Source organism: Panthera leo, chromosome B4 (genome assembly GCF_018350215.1).
Source record: "Panthera leo isolate Ple1 chromosome B4, P.leo_Ple1_pat1.1, whole genome shotgun sequence".
Taxonomy (NCBI): Eukaryota; Metazoa; Chordata; class Mammalia; order Carnivora; family Felidae; genus Panthera; species Panthera leo.
In genome coordinates this window covers 71,262,557-71,283,123 of record NC_056685.1, presented here as the reverse complement: position 1 = coordinate 71,283,123, position 20,567 = coordinate 71,262,557, and the positions used below count along the sequence as shown (strand labels likewise).

General features: G+C 34.3%; 1 protein-coding gene across 3 annotated transcripts in view; it reads right to left on the bottom strand.

Moving 5' to 3' along the window:
* Window positions 1-20,567, bottom strand: part of TMEM117 (transmembrane protein 117) — a 485,771-nt gene that overhangs the window by 93,520 nt on the left and 371,684 nt on the right. The window lies entirely within an intron of this gene.

Below are 20,567 nucleotides of genomic sequence, written 5' to 3'. Positions count from 1 at the left end.
TCTACTTATGTCTGAGTGATGTTAGTTTACCTAGAGGTATCTGCAAGTAGATTACTGATATAAAGCATATTTAGTCTTGGTCAGGAGAAAGGATTTGTGTCTCATAATTTTGGGTGTGGAATATAACATATGTTTCAGGAAAATCATACTGAGCAGACTGCAAAGTCTATGATATGGGCTGTGTCATTTATTACTGATTACTAATGACTGGCACATTTAAAAAACAGTTAAAAAACAATTGAATGAATAAATGAATCTATTTAACCTGGAGAAGATGTTTGTTTCTCACCCTTTATGAAGCTCAGATGTTACTGCAATTGATAATATTTCCTACAGTGTTTGTGGAGTTTCCAAAGAAAGAATTCAATGCAATAAAAAAATTATGTTTCATAAACATAATGGGCATGTTCATCCTGTATGTCTTTTAGAGGATTGAGCCCAGCCCCAATTTTTCTTCCTCGTGAATTACCTTATACCTATGAAATAATTCACCTATTTAATAGAGGAAAACATATGAGACATTCTTTATTAATTAATTTCCCTGGGTATAAAATATTACCACAAATTCAGTAATGAAAGTGATAATAAAGATAGGATTATAGATATATACCCATCAACTATAGGTAATGCAAGCAAGAACTATATCCACTATTGTTTAATGAAAGTAAAATGATGGCTATGATATTCCAAGCATACTTTTGACTTTTACAAATACAAAGGAGAAATTTTAAACTAAACATACCAAGCTGTATATTTTCCTGTTGTTAACTTTGCTTTTTGAAAAATAAGAAAGACTAGGGTCTTGTCAAGTGGGAGTGAGTAGGATTAAAGTATGTTTTATTTTATTTTAAAAATAGGATGGATTATAAGTTAAAAAATTTTTGAGTAAAATTTTGTGACTTTTCTGAAGCTAAGATGTTTGCATAAGTCAAAACCAAGGCCAAGAATACATTTTGAGTATCATCCTAAACATCATTTGAAAAGGATGTATCATCAGGAGATTCTTCATTGGGAAGAATATGTTTAGAACTCTCCACAAGTACCCCTGTAAGAAAGAATCTTTTCAATAACCTTGGGCACATGGTATAATGGCTACGAAAGTAGATATTATGAACATAAAATACTTTCCTAATGAAAGAAGGCTAAAATAGATAACAGGTACAGAAAAATTCCCTAAAGTTGTACAAAAATATCTTAAGGAAGTAATGTCATATCACAATGGAAGATCAAAATATTAGCATTGGAATTCATAAGAGACATACTTCATTCTTGAATTCTAAGGGAAAGGATTTTAAAACTTATCTAAAGCTTTATTACTGCAGATATATAGTAGCTTCTCTTGGGAACTTGTGAAGAATCTTTGATTTATTTAAGAATAATTCAGGAAAAAATGGAAAAAAATATACTGCTTCACTCAAAAATAAGGGAAGAGCATGCTGGCACTAGTGATCAAAGGACCGACTCATAAGTTTAATTTAATTAATAATTAATTTCTGGCATTACAAACCAGATCATCAACCTTGTCTGGCCAACCCAATGAAGAATTTTGAGGCCATATATAAGTGTAGTTTCAATCAAGAATTTAGAAAGTACCTTGATAGAAAATGCTATTTCGGGTAATGTACAAGATTGAAAAACATTTATTGTCTTTTGAATAAGAAAGTTATATTGTAATGCATGCAGAGGCAGAGAATTCAAGAAACATTTGTTGAACATTTTTTGTGCCAAAGGCACAGAGCTAAGCTGAAGGGACACAGGAATGATCTCTGCCATTAAGGAATTTGTTGCCAGTTGAAGGATGCCAGTATATAGAAAACAATCATATCCAAAGTTAAGTAAGAACCATGATACTATGGAAGTTTGCAGGAATATCCCATTTTTTAATTTAGAAATGCAGAGTAGCTGGGAGGCTTAATGGAGTTAAACCTAAAAGATGAATAGATTTCTACAGTGGAAATAATACTGTAGGCAAAAAACAAATTTGAAAGCAATATGGAAATGGCAGTGGGTGGGTACTGAAACATGGAAGAAAAGTGGTAGATGTTGACACAGTTTCCAGATTGTGTGACTAAAGGGACTGTGATGCCATTAACTGAAGGGAGAAACATGAAGGAAAGAAGAAATGAAACTGTGAATTCTGTTTCGAACACAGTGTTGAGTTGAAGAGGCTGATAGGACATCTATACAGGAATGAACAATAATAGCTGGAGATATGAATCTGGGCCAAAGGAAAGTCAAGTCCTGAATTTTGATTCATTAAAATACAAGTAATCATTAAAGTCATAGAGATGAATATGAATTTTTATGTAGAAAAATAAAAATGAAAAAGATAATAGGAATATCAAGAACAGAATCTTGAAGATCACCTATTTTTATGGTGTATCCAGAGAAGGATGGAGACTGGTAAGGCCAGATATACATGGAGTGATATATAAAGAGATCCAGAAGAAAACAATACTATAGAGGCCAGAGAAAAAGATAATTTCAATAATAATTGATGGCCCAAAATTCCAAATACTATATAGAGGTTTTATGGGATAAAGATGAAAGATGGACTACTGTTAAAGATACTTCTTTCTTCAACCCAAGAATCCTTTGAAAACTACAAAATTGGATGTAAATAGGTTTCAGGTATTTTTCTCTGTAAACTCAGATAAAGGTCTAATGTGTGTTCTGTTCCCAGGATCTCTACTAATAAAGGAAGAGAAAATAGAGGGAATTATTTGGTTTAAAGCCACTTGGTGGCAATTAGTTAAGTAACTGGCAGTTTTGTTAGAGTTTACTCAAATATCTCAGGCAAAGGTATCTAATGCTTCAATTTTCTGGTATGTTTTAAGAACAGAAAGAAGCCACTTTAAGTCATTTTGTTTTGTAGACATGTATTTCTCAGTAATAGATTTTGACTTTGACTTGATCATTTCCTTATTAAGAGAAAGTAGTTAGCATGTATATTTTGAGGAACTACTATGTATCAGGACAAAACTCCAAAACACAAATATATCTACTCTTGAGTATTTTATAACATAATTAGGGAAATAATCTATAATATAATTAGAGAGAAAAGACTATCATATACCAAAATATAATCAGTAATAAAGGAAAGTGTTAAGGAGGCACTGGAATTACTTCTTATCTTGAAGGAAGAGAAAAAATTATCATCTCAGATATAGGAATAAAATTTGTAGGAAACATAATATTGTATTGTGAGGTAATGCATAAATCAGACTAGATATGGCAAAAGATGGGGAACATAGATTGGATAGGAAGCACAATAAGGCTGGTTGTTTAAAAGTCTCCAAAGGTTTGATTTGATACTATAGAAAAGAGAAGCTATTGACTGCTTTTTTAAAGTTTACTTATATATTTAAAGAGAGAGATAGAGAGAGACAGAGAGAGCACGAGATGGGGAGGGGCAGAGAGAGATGGGGAGAGAGAGAGAGAATCCCAAGCAGGTTCTGTGCCATCAGTGCAGAGCCTGATAAGGGGTTTGATCCCAAGATCATGAGATCATGACCTGAACTGAAGTCAGACATTTAACTGACTGAGCCACCCAGGTACCTGAAATTATTGATTGTTTTTAAAGTAGTATAATATCCTTCAGACATTGTTTTGCAGGATGGCTTCAGTCTTCAAAGGATGTGAGAGCTCAGATTGAGAAAGAGTAGAAAGTACATTATTGCAGTAATGCATGGATGATATGGCTATAATTAAATTACCACTATCCAGAGAAAACATATAAAATATATTTGAAAGTAAAGTCAGTGGAACTTATGCTAAACTTGGATGATAATTATGGAAAGAGGAAGTTGGGAAGAAAGTTGGTTTGAGAACAGAAGTTGATGAAACAGATATTCAGACAGCTTCAGAAGCTTGCATTTGCTTGTCCCAGATCTTCTAGGCTCTTGCAGCAGGCAAAATTCTAAGATGGCCACTAATGATCCTTGTCCTGTATAATCTCTTCCCCTTGAGAATGGGAAGAATCTATGAATATGTTATCTCTCTTGTGATTATATTACCTTCTATTTCAAGGAAAATTTTGAATATTTAATTAAGATTATCAGTTGGTTGACCTTGAGTCACCTTGAGTTGGTTGACCTTGACCACCCTTATCTGGGTGGACCTAACCTAATCACAGGAGCCCTTTAAAAGCACGGAGTTTTCTTTGGCTGGGAGCAGTAGAAATGGAGAGATTTGAAGCATAAGAGGGAGGTTCTCCAATGCTGAGATAGATGGGGTTATGGGACAAGAATATGAGGGGCCTCTAGAAGCTGAGAGCAGTCCTGGCAGATACAGTAAGAAAATGGGAACCTCAGTCCTTAGCTAAAAGGAACTGAATTGTGTCAATGACACAAAGAGTTTGGGCAAAGGCCTCCTGCTCCAGATGATAATGCAGCCAGCTGACAACTTGACTTAAGTCTGAGCGGAGAATCCAGCCAGATCTTGCCAGATGTCTGACCTACAGAATTATAAGATAATAAATGGGTGGTAAACACTAAGTTTTTGGTAATTTGTTAGACAGCAACAGAAAACTAACACAGGTCTAGAAACTAAGAATTCTTAGGGTCCTAAAATAATTGCTTATTGGAAATATTTCCAAGCAAGATACGAAAAAGAAATGTTTAGCTCTTGAAACCTAAGATAAGTAAGATAAACTAAAATCACTACTCATCCAAACTAGAAAATAAACCCAGGCTTCTGTGGAATGTGTATTCACAGGAAAATGCTCATTAAATGAGAAAACCAAAATTAGCCTTAAAAGAAAATTTGGTCCAGCTACTTGTCTCCAAGTGCATAAATAATTATACAGAAAGGCTGTCTTTTCTTAAAATACAACAAGAAAGAACGACATTTTCAAAGTGCATCCAAGCATATTTAAATGCCATCTAATACCTAAATGCAATTTCTCTTAGTTAAATTTAACTACCATAGCCCTAGAAGATTATTAGTCAGGATCTACTCTCTGAGAAAAACTCTTCATATATTTAAAAAGAAAATCTTATCAAGAGAAAGAAAGGAACCAGTCTCCAGTCATGGCTTATACTACTTATTTATGTACACTCGGAAAAGACAGCTACCCTCTATCAGGCTTACTTTCTTGATCTCTAAAATAATGATAATGATCATGATATGAGGAAAAAGAAGTAGGTGGTGATGATAGCAGTTAAAATATATTAGGTGGTTATAATTACATTATTATGTTCATATACTCATTTCTCAAACCAATGCTACGAGATAAATATCATTAATCACTTTGGTTTGCATAAGAATATAGACTTTGAAAGATTAAGTAACCTGTCTAAGATCACAAAGCTATTAAATACAGGTAATAGATAGAAGCTCAGCTCTCTGACTCGAATGCCAGCCTCTTAGCCAGCATTTATTATGACTTACCTATTTATGACATTGTGAGGAATGAATAAAATAATGTATGTGAAACAGCACTGAACATTTTAAATGTTGTTATTACATTTAAAAGACAATAATTCAGTCATTCTATATTTAGTCTTCTTTCTCAAATATTCAACAAATCATCAATGATAAAGTTACTACAAATTATATCACTCATAAGTTGTCAGAGAAATTTTCTCTCAAATTAGAAGGCTAATATTTTGTTGTTGTTTTTTAAATGAGAGGTGGTGTGTTAAACACACAAAAACTGATTTATCACAAGTAATAATTTTCTGTTTGGTAGCGTTCAGTGATAAAAGGGCCACCCACTCTGAAGCTAGATGTGTGCTGGTGCAGGCACAGAAATATCTGATTTGGGGACTTGGTGACAATGGAGAGTATCATCCATCAACTTGGTGAAATGAAATGGTTTTCAAAAATCATCACATTAAAATTAATTTTGAGAACATTTAAAGGATCTGGGGTATTGCTAGTCTCAGTTAGTTTCCCGAAGGAGGGTCTTTTTTTAATATAAAATTTGGATGAATCAAATTCACTCAGTTCAAAGGTGTAAATTTAACCTAGTTATTGGCCTCAGAGTTTAGGTATGTAGCTCACTAACATTCTTCACCTCCTTATCTAAGGATAGGGGCCTCTAAGCCACATTTGCCTTCCTTTCCAGCTTAGGGATTTTCAAAGGTCAAAGACTGGTTCATCCTCTTTTTCCTCTTTTGCATTGGAAGATTTTTATACCCTTTTTTGGTGCACGGGTCCTTTGACATTGGTGATTCCACATGAATTTATGTGCATGTTTGGCAACAAGATGTCGGGACTATGTGAATCCAATAAGTATTAGTAGTACAGCACATTGGAAAGGAATCCTCAAAAGAAATGTCGACACTTTCATGCTTCTTACATTTGTGATAGTAGTTCAAACTGGTCATAATGGGATATGAGAGGCTATAATGTTGGTACTGGTTGGTACAGACTCTTTCTTCCTTTATCATTCTCCTACTAGACCCCCAAAGGGCTACACTACTGCTATGGAGAAGTGAGATGTGTGTAAGAGAGGGATCCGTGGAAGACTGTCCTAGAATTGAAGTTTAACTGCAGGACAGTCTGATATAAGAAGAGGAAAAAAATGTAGAAAGAAAACCAAAGAAAATTAGATTTTGAAAATTCCTACTTCCGGAGCACCTGGGTGGCTCAGTTGGTTAAGTGTCTGACTTTGGCTCAGGTCATGATCTCACATTTTGTGGGTTCAAGCCCCACGTTGGGCTCTGTACTGACAGCTCAGAGCCTGGAGTCTGCTTTGGATTCTGTGTCTCCCTCTCTTTCTGCCTCTCCCCCCACTCATGCTCTGCCTCTCAAAAATAAATAAATATTAAAAAAAATTTTAATTCCTACTTCCTAGTACCTAAATGTATTACTCTTGATCCTGAGAAGTTTCTGAATCTTTTATAACAGCCTTAAATCTATTTCTGCTTTTCCAAATAAGTCATGTCTAAACCCTACTCATGCTTGTGCCAAATTTCAAATTCTTAAATGCTTATACCTGTTACGGAAGCATATTTTTTTCCTTGTTTTTAAGGTTTATTTATTTATTTTGAGAGAGAGAAAGAGAGAGTGAGCAAGCACCAATGGAGAAGGGGCAAAGAGAGAGGGAGAGAGAGAATTCCAAGCAGGCTCTGTGCTGTCAGTGCAGAGCCCAATGTGGGGCTCAGTCCCACAAACCTTGAGATAATAATCTGGGCCAAAATCAAGAGTTGCACCCTTTACCGACTGAACCACCCAGGCATCCCTTTTCTTTTTCTCTTGATAGCCTTCTTTGTAGGGATGCTTTAAATGATTTTTAGCAAATATTAAACCCCAATCAGCTTAAAACTAAGAAACCAAATTAAATTTTTAGGCAGTTTCCTGGATATTCAAAGATAAAAATCTTTTACTTAAAGATGATAAGAGTACTTTTGTTAATCACTCCAAATACTATTGATGTTTTAATGAAGAGCTATGAGAGGAAATAAATAGCAATGAGAGCAATATAAAAGCAATGAGAATATGAGAGATTTTGATGAATTTCATAAAAAAGAAGATATTAGATTTGACATATGTGACACAGAGTAAAAGAAGCAGGAGCATAGGCCCACACAAAGACTCAGAAGAGAGGCCTTCATTCTACTGACATTCCAGAGATGTTCAAAGCAAGGAGCTGGCATGTATGAAAAGCAGAAAGGGAGATTCAGTGGAAATAGGTTAGCGGGCTTCACTTTATTCTCTTCTCTTTCTATCCTTGATTTTGGACAATTGAGTGCAGAAAAAAAAAAGTCTATCTGACCTTGACACTAGTTACCTGGCTTTCTACTCAACCAAATTTAATGTTACCACCTTAATTGCATTGCAAATCATCATTTACTTGATTTTTCACTGAATTCAACTAAAGAATATAACATATGATTTAAAAACCATTGTAGGTTTACAAATGTACTAAATCAATAGATGAAACATGGAAGGCAATTACAATTTCAAGAATAGAATGTGTAATTAATAATAACCTCAACAATGTAAAAATAATATAGCTGATAAAGGTTTAGAGGGTGAGGGAGAAGAGGTAAGACAATTTTGGGTCATTATTTAAGGTGAGAATTAATAGAAACAAAATGAAAACTGTAAACAGAAGTCTGGGAGAGGCATTATAAGGTAGTATAAGAGAGTAAATTTTCCATCTTTGATAGTTTGTTGTTAAAAGTTACTGTTTAAACTTCATAAATAAAAAATAGAGTAATAAAATTATTTAGGATTATTTTTTAAAAGAACTAAATACAGGAATTTTTATGGTCACTCTGGAGAGTGGGACTAGAAGTAGTAATGATTTACTTTCCATTTTATGTCTTTCAGTGCTACTTGAGTTTTTCTTTTTCTTTTTTATCATGTGCATTACTTACATGGTAACTTAAAAAAATTACATAACAAACCCACAAGCCCTCCTACTTTAAGTCATACAACAGAGGGGTGCCTGGGTGCGTCAGTCAGTTGAGCATCTGACTTTGGCTCGTCTTAATCTCATGGTTCCTGTGTTTGAGCCCCACATTGGGCTCTGTACTGACAGCTTAGAGTCTAGAGTCTGCTTCGGATTGTGAGTCTCCCTCTCTCTCTCTCTGGCCCTCACCCGCTCACACTCTCTCTTTCTCTCAAAAATAAATAAACATTAAAAAAAAGTTATACAATAAAGAAATAAGAAAACTTGTCTTAGATATCAGACTTCCATGAAAGCATTATTATATGACATAAGATAAAATTTCCTAATGTATTTAATGAGTCTGGTAAAGATAGTTAACAAAAAGGGAAGAAAGAAAACTATGGGCCAATCTCAACATGAAGTGAAAAGCAGAAACTCATATTCATCGGAGTTCAAGAAAATTAAAATTTAAACCACAAAGAAATACCTCCCCACACCTATGATTTGACAAAGTGTAAGTCTGACGATACCAAGTATTGATGAGGATATGGAGTAGTGTGAACTGAATGATGGGTGTTTAAACTATTACAACCACTTTGGACAACTAGTATTATGTAACAAAAGTGACAGTACACATACACCACGAGCCACTTCTGGATATATGCTCTAGATAAGTCCTTGTAATGTACGTTACAATATTTCCAGCATTATTGATCACGATAATAGCAAAAAACCTGGAAACAATACTAAACAATGGATATATAAATTGCCTTGTATTAATCCAAAGAAATGCTTATAGCAATGAAAATGAATAATTCACAGGTAAACTAACAACATACATGAAACTCACAAATGTAACAGACTGAAAAAGCAAGAAATAAAAGAATGTGTACATTTGTGTAACATTAAAAAATGGGTAAGTCATAATATATTATTGAGGGATGCATATATGGTTGGTAGAACTGTAAAGAAATCTAAGTAAATCATTATTATAGAACATGAACAGTCATTCTTACCTTAAGGAAGCAAAGAACTGTGATCTAGGATATTTTTGGGTCCCTATGTTTGTCTATTTCTTGACCTGAGTAGTGGTTAATGCACTGTGTGTGTGTGTGTGTGTGTGTGTATACATATATATATATATATATATATATATATATATATATATATATAAAAGAAAAAATGGGGTCTCATTTCTCCCCTGATAGAAGATAACCATGATCAAGTAGAAATTTTTTCATGGACCTTAATTGATGAATAAGTCAAAGAATAAAGAGCATCCTCATGAACAGCAAAAAAGTATTTGAATGCAATTTAACATCTTACAAGCTCTTATTAGATACCCTAAATATTGAAATTTGATATATTAAATATCAATATTCACTATATTAAATGTCAAATGGAATATATATATATATTTTTTTTTTGATAGAGAAAAGGGGAGGGGCAGAGAGAGAGAGAGAGAGAGAGGAGAGGAGAGGAGAGGAGAGAATCATAAGCAGGCTCCATGCTCAGCACAGAGCCTGACATGGGGCTTGATCTCACAATTGTGGGATCATGACCTGAGCCAAAATCAAGAGTCTGCCGCTTAACTCACCTAGTTAAGTGAGCCACCTAGTGGCCCTGGAAGTATATTTTTAATATGATAAAATATCTATATTTTCTTTCTTATTGATAAAACACCACACACATTTAAATATATAATACAAGTGAGTAAAAAATGATCACTCCTATTTAGGTATAAATAAAACAAAATGTACACAATATGTACAAGATCTGTATGAAGAAAACTACAGAATTTGGAGGAAAGACATAGAAGAACATCTAATAAATGAAAAAATATTCCATGTTCATGTATAGGAAGACTTAATATTGTTAAGATGCCAATGTTTTCCACATTGATTATAGGTTCAACAAAATTCTAATCAAAATTCCAGCAAGATACTTTGTTAGTATCAAAAAAAACCTGATTCTAGAGATTATTACCGAAAGTGAAAAGATTCAGAATAGCCAACAAGATGGTGAAGAAGAATAAAATCAGATAATTGACACTACCTAAATTCAAGACTTCCATAAAGCTACATTAATTATAGTGTGCTATTGGTGAAAGACTTAGACAAATATAGTAATGGAACAAAATACAGAGCCCAGGAATAGACCCACACAAATACATTCAGTTGATCTTTGATAAAGGAACAAAGACAACCCAATGGAAAAAATACAGTCTCTTCAAAATGATTTTAGAACAAATGGACATTCACATAAAACGACAACAAAAAATCTAGACAATGGCTTTATGCTTTTCACAAAAATTAACTCAAAATGGACCATACGCTTAAATATTAAAAAAACAAACAAAATGGGGCGCCTGGGTGGCGCAGTCGGTTAAGCCTCCGACTTCAGCCAGGTCACGATCTCGCGGTCCGTGAGTTCGAGCCCCGTGTCGGGCTCTGGGCTGATGGCTCAGAGCCTGGAGCCTGTTTCCGATTCTGTGTCTCCCTCTCTCTCTGCCCCTCCCCCTTTCATGCTCTGTCTCTCTCTGTCCCAAAAATAAATAAAAAACATTGAAAAAAAAAAATTAAAAAAAAAAAAAACAAAAAAAACAAAAAACCTTCTAGAAGGTAACAGAAGATCGAGGTGACATTGGATTTAGCAATGAGTTTTTAGGTGAAGCACCAAAGGCACAATCCATGAAAAAAAGAATAAGTTCTACTTCACTGAAATTAAAAATTCCCTCCATGAAAGCCAGTTAAATGGGTATTAATCCAAACTAGATTGTTTTAAGTTAAAATGTCAATTGCAACTTCCAGGAAAATAACTATTAAAATGACTTAAAATATATAGTAAGAGAAACAATAAGGGAATTTAAATAGAAAAAAATATATATATATAACATAAAGAAGGTAAAAATGGAAAATTACAGATATGAAAACCACATAATATACATAGAATTCAATTTGCAAAACAGCAGACTTAAATCCTACCATACTCTGATTACATTAAACATGAACAGATTAAACCCTAAAATCAAACGACAGAAGTTGACAGGTTGACAGAGTGGAGATACACACACACACACACACACACACACACACACACACACACATATATATATATGTGGAGATACACATATATACATATGTCTAAGGAGTATCTATGGGGTGTCTAAGTGGCTCAGCCAGTTAATCATACAACTATTGATCTCAGCTTGAGTCTTGATCTTATGGTTATGAGTTCAAGCCCTGCACTGAGACCAATGATGGACGTGAAGCCTAATTAAAAAGTGTGTGTATATATATATATATACATATATGTGTATACATATATGTGTATATATATATGTATATATATACACGTATATATATATGTATATACATATATGTGTGTATATATATATATATATATATGTATATATATATGACATCTATAAGAGAATCACTTTAGATTCTAAGACAGGAATGGTTTGAAAGTAAAAATACAAAAAAAGATACATCAAGGTAACCAAAAGAGAGCTAGAATGGTTACACTAATATTAGACAAATAGATCTTAAAAGAAATAGATTGTATAATGATAAAAGGGTCAATCTATCAAGATATATACAATTATAAACATGTATGAACATAACAACAGAACCCTAAAGTACAACAAACAAAACTGAAAGAATTAAAAGGAGAAACAGATAATTCAACAATAGTTGGAAGCCTCAATACCTCACTTTCAGTAATTGATTGAACAATAGACTGAATATCAGCAAATAAACAGAAGGCTTGAACAATTCTATAAAATAACTGGATGTAACAGACATGTAGAATACTCCACATAACAAAAGCAGAATATGCATTATTTTCAAGCACACATAAAACATGCTGCAGGATAGACCATATGTTGAGCCATAAACCAAGCCTCAATAAATTTAAAAGAGTTGAAATAATACAAAATGTGGTGTCTGACCACAATGGAATTAGACATCAATAACAAAAGGAAGTTTGGGAAAAGCACAAATATGGGGAGATTAGGCAACACACTCCTAAATAGCAACCAATCTGTCAAAGAATAAATAGCAAGAAAATTAGAAAATATTTTAAAAGGAATGAAACAAAAGTACAACAAATCAAAACTTATGGGATGCACTGTTTAGAGGGAAAGTTAGAGCTGTAAATGCTTACACTGAAAAAGAAGAAAGATTTCGAATAAATAACTTAACCTTACGTGTTAAGAAATAAGAAAAAGAAAAGCAAGCTGGAGCCAAAGCACAAAACAAAGAAACTTGGTGGGAATCATTGTCATGTGCATGCAGTCTTTTGAACACCACAGACCCCCACACAACTGCATAAAAATGGGCTTTGGGCTGGGAACACTTCCTTTCTAGGAGATAGAAAATCCTCACAGCCTTTGCTGGGCTACTCATCCTGTATGGAAATATCTCCCTGTTCCCTCTATTCTGCTTAAGCACATACATAATAGGGCACCTAGCCAACCCCACTATTACATCTGTTCCCTGAGGGGAGGGGACAGAGTCTTTAATTCTGGAGCACAGGATGGTGCACGAAGGCCAAATGCTCTGCACCAGCAACTAGGAGGAACCCATTGGCGACAGAGACATGAACAGGAGACCTATGCCCACTACTAAAGTTGATCTGACTCTGTCTCCTCTAGGTGAGCAAAACATTGTCCTGTCTAGTACTTCACTACACTCATCTGTGCTTTGCAGGCTTCCTGTCATACAATGTTCAGCATAAACTGCAGGGAAGGGTTCTCTGAACTCCTAGTCAAAAACAGTCAACTCTACCCACTCTTTTACCTATCATTCTATTTTACTTCTCAACACACAAGCTTCACACAGCTGAAAATTTTCTTTCGCTTGTTGAGTTTTCATTTGTTTATCATCCACCATCCCCATAGCACATATTCTGGAAACATGCTGCTTGGTTTCTAATTCCAGCTCTGTCACTTTGGGGACAACTTACACTATCTGACCATAACTCATAGGGTTGTCGTGAGGATTAAATGTGGCAGTGTTTATAGAATGAATGCTTAAAAATATGACTAGCTTAAGTGTATGCTAGTTATTATTATTATTTATTTTGGTTCTCTTAGTGAACCTCCATATACTTGATGAAATTTAACATTATTTTTGTGCAGTCAAACCACACCTTCACATTCTTCTCCTTTTTGTTGGTTATGGTACCTAGAAAAGCATCTGTTTTGTAAGATTTCTTCAGTTCTCTGAGTAGTTTGGTCCTCCTGACACACATAAACACATATACTATTTAAATAACAAAAGTTGCCCATGCTGTCCATTCACTTCCCTTGCAGCAATTAGGTGGGATATCTCTGCTCTCTTTATGCCTCCTTTTCTATTCCCCCATTGTGTCATTCTTATCTGCAGGATCTCTCAGTAGCCTTCTCAATGACCTTCCCCAACATGTACCCTCCTCCCAGAAACACTGTCCCCAGTGTCCTGGGAGCCACTGAGTTAAGATGGACAGATATTCAGAGGTATAGCACTGCTGATAGATTAATTCTGAAAACAACAGCACAATGTTCATATTTGTGTTTGATGAGAAAACAAATGCCATAGGGTGAAGCCTGATTAACAGCTATAAAATCCAGGAGGTAAGGGAGCACACTGAGAATGGATTCCGAATTTCCAGCTAGTAGGAGATCTTTTAGGTAGACAACAGAAATGAAAACAATGAATGAATAAACACATGAAAAACAACCTGTTCATAAAAAAATAGGTTATCTATCTCCTAGTCACCTGTTAAAGTGATAGTTTTACCATATTCACTCAATATTTTATATATAGAGACAATGTTATACAGGTAATCTTAGCCTACTTGTGGGTATATTGAGGACTCTTTAAATTCTTCAGAAAGCCATGAAATTGAGTAAGCAAAATTTTACAGCCTAAAACAAGGATTCTAATTTTTGAGTTGAATTGTTGTAAAACATTAAACAATTCTATTACTTTGACAATGTTAATATGATCCTCCAGGATATAAATGCACCTTCACTGAAAAATAAATTATGGACTAAAAGAATATGGCTTGATTACTCTAATTTGTTTTATCAGCTATAGGTAAATGTGAATTTCCTATTTACACTTTTCACGTACAGTAATGTGTTTTTTTATTATTTTTTCCTATGAGAGGTATAATGACAAATAATTCCAAAGAAGGTGCAGCATCATACATACAGAGAGAGAAGGTATAGCAGGTCAATCAGATGGCTAGTTATCTCTAAGGATAGCTCTCTATTAAATGGTTTAAAGGCACCATATCATACAAAAAATGGTTAAAGTAATAAATGAAAACAGAGTTCATGTTTTTATAACATGAATTCTAATTCCAATATTCATCTATTAAAATGAAATAATCCAATTAAAAATGGGCAGGAGACATGAACAGACATATTTCCAAAGACATATAGACAGACAACAAACACATAAAAAAGATGCTCAACATCACTGATCATCAGAGAAATACAAATCAAAACTACAATGAGATATCACCTCACGCCTGTGATAATGGCTAAAATCAACAATACAAGAAACAACAGGTGATGGTGAGGATGTGGAAGGGGAACGCTGTTGCACTGTTGGTGAAAATGCAACTGGTTCAGCCAATGTGAACAATAGTATGGAGTTTCCTCAAAAAGTTAAAAATAGAACTACCCTATGATCCAGCAATTGCACTACGAGGTATTTCCCCAAAGGATACAAAAAAAAAAAAAAAAAACTAATTCAAAGGGATAGGATTTGTTTATATAAACCAATACTGATGTTTATAGTAGCATTATTTACAATAACCAAAATATGGAAGCAGCTCAAATGTCCATCAACTGATGAATAAAGAAGAGGTGGTATATATGTACAAAGGAATATTACTCACCCATAAAAAAGAATGAAATCTTGCCATTTGCAACAACACGGAGCTAGAGAGTATTATGCTATGCAAAATAAGTCAGTCAGAGAAAGACAAACATCATGTGATTTCATTCATATTTGGAATTTAAGAAACAAAATGAACAAAGGGAGAATAAAAAAGAGAGAGACAAACCAAGAAACAGACTCTTAACTACAAAGAACAAACTAATGGTCATCTGAGGAGAAGTGGGTCGGGGGATGGGTTAAACAGGTGATGGTGATTAAGCAGTGCACTTGTGAAGAGCATCAGGTGTTTTATGGAAGTGTTGAACCATATATTATATACCTGAAACTAATATTACACTCTATGTTAACTGGAATTTAAATAAAAACTTTTTTAAAAAGCTTTATGTTATAGGTAAAAGCAACTCAATTTATTTTACCAAATCATTAACCTCTCCAAATGAAAGTGTTATCTACTTCAAACACCAGCTTATTTAAATTTAAGTGTTAAGTTATAAATGCTACTACTTCTCTGTGACACAGCAAAGCCTTATAAAAAGCATAATTTCAATAAAGAATTGTTACATAAAAAATAAAGCAGGGATTAACACAATTCTGGTCAAGAGACTTTTTCCTACCTAGCTTCCATTCTTAAAGGTAAATGCTTCATTTAGTAAAACAGCCATATTAAAAATGTATCTCATGCCATGAAAATAGTGGTATATCATATTAATTTAACCGCTATAAAATTATACAATATGGGCACAAACCATGTGAAACTTTTACCCTGGTGACCTAGTATAAAAGTATTCACATCTAACAATTACTTTTGTACCTCAGACAAGATACGTCCTCTGTTTCCCTCAAACATGTGCATTTGTGGAATGAACAGAAATGAATAGCCTTCTCTGTTCTTCTGGTTCTTCTCAGTGTAAAAATGATCCCTGGTCACATCATAACTCCCTCGCCCAGTTTTCTACTCCCTGCCAAAGGAAAAACAAGTTTCCTTTTTATTTCTATATTATAGTTTCCTGCATATGAATATATATATTCATATACACACAAATTTATAGAAACTGTAATATACATACATACATACACACACATTGCATAGCGTGTGTTTATAGTAAAAGCTTGTGGTACTATTCAAATTTGAGAATGTTGACTATAATCAGTATAATGCTTTTTTTTTCCTTTTAGGACAGAGCTTATTGTTCTGCATTAAAAAATGTTAAAGAAAAACACTGAGAAGTTGACTCACACCTATATTAATCCTTACATGTTTTTCTTTCACATAAAGGCCACAAGGATCTTCTTTTAATAGCAAAAACATTGGCTATTTATATTCCATTTCATTAAAAAGGTAATTTTCCAAGTTTGAACAAAGGTCATTATCTTGTCATTTGTACTGAAATCAATAGAGAATTAAAACAAGATGAATTTTACAGGGTGCAAGGAAAGAAAAAGCTACTCCAGAACTTCATTCGCGGGGGCTTCCTGGCTTGCTTTTAATTGAGCTTTACTCCAATGCTTTGTTCCAAACTCCAGTCAAAGTGCCAGAACATGTCTAGGTTTCTCAAAGACTCCTACTTCTCAAGTTATCACTCAACTGAAAAAATACAATGGTTTTCAATACCAACTAAATGCCATAATATCAATGACAGGATTTATCGAACACCACAGTACCTTCTTCCATTTGCATTTCTGCTATTAAATTGGGCTGCTTCCCTTAACCTTTATTCTTAAAATGATTTCTCCCCATAATGCAATACCAAAGAGGCCAAATCCCCAGTGATATCAAAAGGCTTTATGTTATGCCAAAAAATCTGGAATTTTAGTGCTTATCCATATGAAGATTAAAAATTCTCAGATATTTTGCACTCTCCACATTATAGTTTGATATTTTGGATCAAACAGCATGGAAGATCAGTTGCTGAGTTAGGAAGACCGATGCTATTTAGGCAACTCTGCCATTTACTAGCAATGTAATAATAAGTAATTTTCCTTCTGTGAACCTTAGCATCTTCATCTGTGAGACAGAGATAATATCTACCCCATCATATAACGTGCCTATAACATAGGAAGTGCTCCATAAATGATCATTGTTTTACTAATAGTTTTTCTTTTTTAACTGATATATTTAAATTATATTTTAAGATGGACCTGCATATTTTTGCAACTTGTATATACTTACTGTTAAAAAATATATAAAAATTCTAAGACAAACTGTGGATCCTACTTATACAATTAAAGAAGATACTAGTAGGAGAAAAAATATGCTACCTAAAGTCTAATATGCAACTCATAATTACAAACTAGAATATTTTTAAAGCAGCTTGTTAAAATTTTTTCTCTCTCTCACTTGCGGAGTCTGATTAAGATGCTTAACCTCAAGATTTACACCCATCTGCCTCTTTTCCCGCTGCCAGGATCCATGATTTACATATGGTTTCTCACTGCAAAACTAGTGGGGGGTCTGGAGGGATGGAAGATGGTTTAAAAAAAAACTAAACTGATGTCTATCCATGAACAAATATTTGTTGTTTTTCCTTCTAAACTTGCATAGCCTGAAATACATGCTGTCATGGCAAATAATAGTCACCAAAGTAGTCAACTTTAAAATAATTTCACTATGAATCGTATCCCCCCCAAACTAGGTAATGAATACTACACACTTTTATTGTTTCTGTATTTACTATAGGAGATAATAATAGACGATATGGCCAGTTGATTAAAGACAGAGGCTATTACAAAAAGCCTAAAAAATGGAAAGTTCTTTGTAACTAAGAACTTCTTTTTGGTAAGTATGAATTACAGCATCCTTTAGGGACAATTTCTTTTGATATCACGTGGTTTCTCATCTAACATTAAAGGAATCTTTACACCTGTGCATCTGATGGCTGAGGAGAGATCTGAGAAAAGGTTTACACCCTCTTAGCCAAGAGACAAGGCAGATCAGAAGTGAACCTCTAAGGCACAATCTCCAAAGAATTACCACTGTAAAAGCAATGCTAACTACAAGTTGTGTAAGAGCACCCTTTCTTACCTATCTCAAACCTAAGAATATTTGTGGGATTATTTTTGGTGGCTTCTGTACAGAACAGCTATATGTCATGGAAGGACACTAGGGCTACCACCAGTCCCTACATTGGCTTGGGAGCAATAGGAAAAAATGTCCACACCCATCATTGGCCACTGAAACGGATCAGCATAACCTAGTTGAAGTAGGTTTCAACACAATGTTTTAAATGTTCTCAAATGTCACATACTTTCTTAATCATTTTCATGGTAGTTTTTTAAAAGAAGAAACTTTGGGGGCGCCTGGGTGGCTCAGTCAATTGTGCATCCGACTTTGGCTCCAGTCATGATCTCATGGTTCATGGGTTCAAGCCCCACATTGGGCTCTGTGCTGACAGCTCAGAGCCTGGAACCTGCTTCGGATTCTGTGTCTCCTTCCCTCTCTCTGTCCCTCCCCACTTGCGCTTTCTCTGTCTCTCTCTCTCTCAAAAATAAATAAACTTTAAAAAAAATTAAAAGAAAAAACTTCATTCCTACTAAAAATTATTTCCTAAAGTAATGGGTTTCATTCTTCATTCTTCAACTCCTCAAATATCAGTAGTACTAAATATGGGTCAGGGTACAAACAATTTAACAGCGAGTTTAGTATATATTTAGTTTCAAATGACTTTTCTCTAATTCAGAGAAATAGTTTTAGTTTTAGGAGCATGATATGTTGTTGTTGTTGTTGTTGTTGTTGTTGTTGTTGTTGTTGTTTAATACTGACAGTGTTATTATTTGATCATTGTAATGCTAAGTGCACAGAAATATCTAAAGTGCCCATTTCAGTAAATGCTGTGATTTCTTGAGGTACCTATTTAATTGCATACTGATTGTAGAGTACCTAAAATTGAAGAAATCTTGTATAACTGTTAGCTACAATCATCTTAATCATGATTCATCATCATAATTCATGAATCATATCACCCCCAAATATCAGTATACTTTGACATCACTCCTTGATAGAAGTCAATACCTTAATAGATTCCTTGGAAGGCCCTGGGACAGGAGAAAGACAATTGCACAATGAAAAAAGCATGGGCAAACCTTGTTTTAAATCCTGACTTAGCAACATAGTCACTGTAACATTAGACAAGTTTCTGAGCCATCCGAGATTCAGTTTCATTATCCTAGACCTAGCATTCCAATAACTACATCATGGCATAGAGTGAAGAGTACATGAGATGACTTACCTGACTCACCCAGCACATTGTAGGGACTCAGACTGCAGTTGCTATATTACCTAACTAGAACATTTAAGACCAGACTTACTCCATCACAGTAAGAGCTAGCTCATTCTATTAAGAAAGCAGTTCCATGTGACATCTAATTTAGTAAAAAATGATGACGTGGAAGCATTATAGGGAACACAGAACACCAACATGAAAAGTGAAGCCATTTTATTTATTATTTTTTTAATGTTTTATTTATTTTTGAGAGAGAGAAACAGAGCGCAAGAGACAGAGGGGCAGAGAGAGAAAGAGACACAGAATCCAAAGCAAGTTACAGGCTCTGAGCTGTCAGCACAGAGCCCAACGCGGGCTCAAACCCATGAACTGTGAGATCATGACCTGAGCCAAAGTCAGATGCTTAACCAACTGAGCCATCCAGGTGTCCCATTTTTATTCAAATGTTTGGTACACAAAGGCAGAAATATAACATAAACCATAAATGTGAGCCACATGTATAAAATTTAACTTTCTAGAGACCACATTTTTAAAAGTGAAAATTATTTCATATTAATAATATATTTAGCCCAGCATATCTAAAATATTATCATCACAACATATAATCCATATGAAATTATTAATTTGATATTTTATATTCTTTTTTCTCTTACTAAATCCTTGATATCCACTGTGTACTTTATCCTTACTGCAGTTTGGACTCAGGTCAGACTGGCCACAGTGCACCTGCTCAATAGCCAGATGAAGCTGGTGACTCCCCCAGATGAAACATCTCGATGAGTGGGGTAATTGTTCAATATTGAGCTCAGTGTTCCAGCAGCTTAAGGCACAGCCATCACTACACATGTGATAATTCTCTTAGTTTTATATGTGATTCTCAAGGAAATCTATCTTCTCCATGGAGAAGCCTTAAAAGAAACATTGACTGTTGAATTATGAAAAGCTTTCCAAGGTAAAATGTAATTACAAATGTTGTGAATCCATCTTTAATGTTTCTTCAAAAGAGTTTGAATAAATATAGATTCTTTCATCTAACAAGGTTGATTTTTCTCCTATAAGAGTTTAAATAAAAGAAATGTCAAAACACTCTAATCTTTTTTTTCCCTG